This window comes from Aegilops tauschii, unplaced genomic scaffold, assembly GCF_002575655.3.
Source record: "Aegilops tauschii subsp. strangulata cultivar AL8/78 unplaced genomic scaffold, Aet v6.0 Super-Scaffold_267, whole genome shotgun sequence".
Taxonomy (NCBI): domain Eukaryota; kingdom Viridiplantae; phylum Streptophyta; class Magnoliopsida; order Poales; family Poaceae; genus Aegilops; species Aegilops tauschii.
This window is the reverse complement of record NW_027332465.1, coordinates 427041-433495: the sequence shown is the minus strand read 5'-3', so window position 1 is coordinate 433495 and position 6455 is coordinate 427041.

The following is a 6455-nucleotide window of genomic DNA, read 5'->3' as shown; positions in this document are numbered from 1 at the left end:
AAGCTTTTATAAAACTCTAATAACAAAAGGAATCAACTAATTTTTTTTGTATAAACCTCTAATCTATCTATTATAACAAGCCATCACGTTAATCCACATAGGTTAAAAATATTTGATGCGTTGATCTAAATTACAAGGGCTGGGATTAAAAGATTTTAAGAGTTACGTACAACAATATGGAGGTGCACATATATGTCCATTGACACGCTCAACATATCCATACATAGGTTTCATCCGATAGTACTACAACCATGTATTCGGAAGGGACATACTATACGAAGAATTAATTAGTGTCCGGCAAGAATTACAACTAATACATGCATGAAAAAAATACGTACGGCTGCAAAGAACGATTGACAAACATATATGCGTGCTCAACTTGATAACCTTCACTAATTAAAATAGTATAAAAAATACAATTCTGTCCGTCCAATCTTTCTGAAGCCATCCAAATGAAGGTCAAAGTTAGCATCTTCTCTCACGTGATCGTTCTCTTCTTATCTCAAGCAGGCTACCCGTTCTAACCATACACATTATAGAGAAGCTCCACAGCTAGGGTTTTCAATTATTTGGCGCTACAGCGTGCCACTTCCGATCCTGCCCTCGCCATCGTCGGTGACGTGCCGGCTGAAGCGCTCGAGCAGCCAAGGAGAAGAAGGAGTCAGGTCCAAATATTTAAGAGGGATCTCGACGAGCACGACGCAGCGACGGTGAGGTAGAGACCGCTTAGAAGCTCGACAGCTAGGGTTACCAATTATTTGGCGCTACTGCGTGCCACTTCCGATCCTGCCCTCGCCATTGTCAGTGACGCGCCGGCTGAAGCGCTCGAGCACCCGAGGAGAAGAAGAAGAAGAAGAAGCCAGGTCCAAATCTTCAAGAGGGAGGACACGGCGGCCGTAACTATGGTGAGATCTCGACGAGCACGACGCAGCAACGGTGAGGTAGAGACCGCTTCTTTGCCCTATGTCCGTTTCTTTACCTTGCTCATGCATATCTCTCAGGCCCACTGCCTCGGAACGATGATTCATGGAACCATATACCAGCGGCAATGACTAAGGTCTGAGACACATCTGCCTACATGCCACCATTGCTGACAAGTATGGCATGTACGTGATGTTTGAGCTCTGACTCATCTTTGGCTTATCAGTTTTCAGGTATGTTCATCTTCTGCCTATCCCAATTTTGTGGCTACTAGAATTTGTTGGAAATATGAGCAAATTACTACGAGATTTAATCCGAATAAACAGAAGATAAATCATGACTACAGCAGTAGAGATTAAACTAATCATGTGAACTAGCATAGCAGATAAACAGATCACATCTAGGACACATACTAGAAACATGAATTCTACCACGATCTCGAACAGGAAGGATAGAATCACATACGGTGCAGCGGGAGCAGCACCGCCGGCGTTGACGTTGTCGCCCATGTCGTCGAGGATGAGGTTGCCGAGGTCGGGGAAGAAGTCGTCGTTCGCGAAGTTGTCGCTGCCAGCAGTCGCGCGAGTGCGCTCCCCAAAAACCTGATCGCCCCTCTCCCGTACAGGATCACGAGAGGCGGGGTTCCGGAGGCCTGCTGTCCCTTTTGCCGGTGCACGCCAAAAGGAGGGATGGAGAAGACTTGCTTGGCGGTGCAATGATCTAGAACGGTGGTGAGAAACCATACGAAGCAGCGGCGGCTAGGGTAGACGTCTGCCTGACTATATAGTGCGGACCAGGCAGGTCGTGGGAATAAACCCCACGTCCGAGTCGTCACGATCCAAAAAAATCAAAAACGGTTCAGTAATTAACGCGTCCGTTAATTATTAATTAATGACTCATTAATTTTTCCCGAGCAGCAAAAATATAGACAACGTGCATAGCTCTGTCCTCGGCTCGGCTCAATCCCGCAACCCGCGGCGCGTCGTGACGAGGCGTGGAGGAGGAGCGCGCGGGTAGGTCTCCCCTTGTCATGCTCATACAAGTGGTAAAAGAGCTCACCTTATAAAGAGGTGCAACTCTCTCTCAACTTATGAGGTGGGACTAAACTTTAGCCTCACTCACTCCACTCACATGTGTGCATGAATGGGCCAAGAGAATTTCAGAATTTTAGTTGGGCTTTGGGCCAAAGGCCTACTAGCAAAATTCCAACAATCCCCCACAAAGTCTCATTGGCACATCTCATCATTTAGTTCCAAAACATTGTTTATATACCAGTGCTTAGTGGAGACTGTGAAGTTGAACTTCCACTTAGAGATTTATGCTACACTAGATCACAACTTGAATAGTGGACTATGCCTTGAACTACAAGTTTTCTGTGAGACTAGTTTCACACAAATTCTTGACCGATACTGGGCTGCCGCAAGGCTTCCCCACGAGTGGAGCATATACGTCGTACTCCAGGGCCTTTTCATGAATTTATTAGAGAACACTCAATTCTCACATACTGCAACGTTAACAGTCAAATTCATATAGGTGTGTTCCTCAGAAGATGTTCTGCAGGACAACATCTCTGCTTACCCGAATAAGCCACTTGGAACACATTAAGATAAGTATCAACCTGCCATGCAGATCAGGAGAGTATTGCATCTTCACGGAGTGGGATAGTTAATATAGGGATACTCTCCTCCCAGCTGACCAACAGCTTGTCTCCCACTTCTACTTCACGAGATCTCCGATCACATAGAGTGGGTTACCACTATGGACAACTCATGTGGTGGGTCTCAAACCCATCTCCATCGATGCATTATCTATCACATTACGTGATAGACCCTTTGTGAAGGGATCTGCCAAGTTTTTCGACGTTTGGATATAATCCAACGTAATAACTCCGGAGCTCCTCAATTTTCTAACAGATTTTAGTCTCCTCTTCACATGTCTTGAGGACTTCATATTGTCCTTCGAACTATTTATCTTGACGATCACAGTTTGATTATCACAGTTCATCAGGATAGGGGGTATTGGTTTTTCAACCATAGGTAAGTCCATCAAGAGTTCACGAAGCCACTCTGCTTCAACAGTGGCAGTGTCCAATGCTGTGAGTTCTGCTTCCATAGTTGACCTCGTTAAGATGGTCTACTTGCAAGACTTCCAGGAAACAGCGCCACCACCAAGTGTAAAAACATAACCACTTGTGGCCTTTATCTCATCAGCATCAGAAATCCAGTTTGATTCACTGTAACCCTCCAGTACCCTTGGATACCCGGTGTAGTGAATCCCATAGTTTGCGGTGCCTTTCAAATAGCGCATAACTCTCTCAAGCGCATGCCAATGATCATCTCCCGGTTTTGACACAAACCGACTCAGCTTGCTCACAGCAAAAGAGATGTCAGGCCTCGTGGCACTCGCCAAATACATAAGCGAGCCAATAATCTGAGAATACCTCAGTTGATCTCTAGCAATCCGTCGATTCTTTCGAAGCAACACACTAGCATCATATGGAGTTGGAGAAGGTGTGCAGTCGCTATACCCAAAACGACTCAAGACCTTTTTCACATAGCGAGACTGAAGCAGTGTGATCCCACCATTCTCATCTCTCAACAGCTTGATGTTTAAGATAACATCAGCTACTCCTAGATCCTTCATCTCAAAACAGCGAGATAAGAAATCCTTAACCTCCTTGATTAAATCAAGTTTGGTTCCAAAGATCAATATGTCGTCGACATACAGACAAAGAATAACTCCTTCGCCCCCACCATAGCGATAGTACACACACTTGTCACCATCGTTTACTACAAAGCCGGCAGCAGTTAATGTTCTTTCGAACTTCTCATGCCACTCCTTAGGAGCTTGTTTAAGACCATATAAAGACTTTAATAACTTGCACACCTTTCCTTCCTGACCAGGTACTACAAAACCATCTAGCTGATCCATGTAAATTTCCTCCTTCAATTCTCCATTGAGGAAAGCCGTCTTAACGTCCATTTGATGAACGAGAAGACCATGTGAGGCAGCCAGTGATAGTAGCACCCGAATTGTGGTCAGTCTAGCCACGGGTGAGTAAGTATCAAAGAAGTCTTCACATTCTTTCTGGGTATAACCCTTGGCCACAAGCCGTGCCTTGTACTTTTCAATCGTACCATCAGGTCTAAGCTTCTTCTTGAACACCCACTTACATCCTACAGGCTTGCACCCATAAGGACGGTCAGTGATCTCCCAAGTACCGTTAGCTAAGATGGAATCCATCTCGCTACGAACAGCTTCCTTCCAGTAGTCAGCATCAGGAGATGCATAGGCTTCTGAAATAGTCCTGGGTGTGTCATCCACAAGGTACACAATGAAATCATCACCAAAAGACTTTGCAGTCCTCTGTCTCTTACTCCTCATAGGAGTTCCATTGTCACCCTCAACAGGATTTTCAACGTGTTCCATCGCAATGGTGGGTTCAGGAATTACATCGAATTCCTCACTAGATGGAGTAGGTATCTCCTGATTGGATGAACTCGACATATCCTTCATAGGAAATATGTCCTCAAAGAAAGTTGCATCATTCGACTCCATAATCGTACCAACATGCATGTCGGATACCTCAGATTTTATTATCAAAAATCTATAGCCGATGCTATGAAAAGCATAGCCCAGAAGAACACAATCCACGGTTTTTGGTCCAAACTTGCGCTTCTTGGAAATTGGTATATTGACCTTCGCCAAACAACCCCAAGTACGTAGGTAAGAGAGTTTCAATCTTTTCCTTTCCCATTCCTCAAATGGAGTCATGGTCTTATGCTTTGTGGGAACTCGGTTTAGGACATGACACACAGTCATTAGCGCCTCCCCCCACCATTCCTTGGAAAGACCCGATGTGTCTAACATGGTGTTAACCATATCAGTTAGAGTTCGGTTCTTTTTTTCGGCTACCCCATTTGACTGAGGTGAGTAGGGAGGCGTCCTCTCATGGATTATACCATGTTCCGCACAAAATAGATCAAATTCATTGGAAAAATACTCTCCACCACGATCGGACCTAAGCCGTTTAATTTTTCGATCAAGTTGGTTCTCTGCCTCGGCTTTATAGTTTTTGAAGAAAGTTAAAGCCTCATCTTTTGATTTCAGAAGATACACATAACAATATCTAGTGGAGTCATCAATCAACGTCATGAAGTATCTCTTTCCACCTTTTGTCAACACGCCATTCATCTCACAAAGATCAGAATGTATAAGCTCTAGTGGCGCCAACTCTCTTGCCTCTGCAGTCTTATGGGACTTGCGAGGTTGCTTAGCTTGCACACATACTTGGCACTTAGAGCCTTTGACAGTAGAGATTTTCGGAATTAAATTCATATTGGCCAGCCGCGTCATGCAACCAAAGTTAATGTGACAAAGTCGTGAATGCCAAATATCAAACTCATTATTGTGGCAAACATTATTAATAACTTTAGTGCAAATATCTGACAAAGACAGGCGGAACAAGCCTCCGCTCTCATAGCCTTTTCCAACAAATTGTCCATACTTAGAAATTACAACTTTATTGGATTCGAAAACCAACTTAAAACCATCTCGACATAAACGGGAACCGCTAACGAGATTTTTATTGATGGACGGCACATGATGAACGTTCTTCAGACGCACAGTCTTCCCCGAAGTAAACTTCAGATCGACCGTACCAACACCTCGAACGATGGCATGTGACCCGTTCCCCATCAGCACGGGAGAAGTCCCTGTTGCCTGGTAAGAAGAAAACATGGAGGCGTCAGCACAAACATGTACATTGGCACCGGTATCAATTAACCAATCAGGAGATTGAAATACTGAAAGGATGGTAGGAAAAATACCGTACCCTGATTCCTTCATATCAGTATCACCGATGACAACATTAGCGGACTTGCCGCTCTTCTCATGTTCGCGCTCCTCAAAACGGTTAGGACACTTCGGAGCCCAGTGATTAGGATCACCGCAGACATGGCAAAGTCCCTTCCCCTTCTTATGAGAATTCTTCTTGAAGTTGGTAGAATGTGATGGCTTGTTCTTTGTATCGAACTTGCCTTTGCCCTGAGTTTTGTTCTTGTTGTTTTTGAACTTGTTGGGCTGGGAGTTCTTCTTCTGTACCATGTGGGCACTAGAACCTCCCTCAGCAACTCGAGCACGTGTGTCCTTTGCTCTCGCCTTCTCTTCAACATCAAGAGTACCAATGAGATCCGCAACGGAAAACTCCTGTCTCTTGTGTTTCAGAGAAGTAGCAAAATTGTTCCACGAAGGTGGAAGCTTGGCAATGATGCCTCCGGCAACAAATTTGTCCGGCAACACACACTTGAAGTACTCAAGTTCTTTTGCGAGCGACTGTATCTCATGAGCCTGCTGTACAACAGGGCGCTCATCAGTCATCTTGTAGTCATAGAATTGCTCCATGACGTACAACTCGCTGTCGGCGTCCGAGGCACCAAACTTGGCCTCGAGCGCAGCCCACATGTCCTTGCCGTCGTCAAACGACATATACGAATCCACAATGGAGTCATCAAGAACACTCAGAAGAGCGCCTT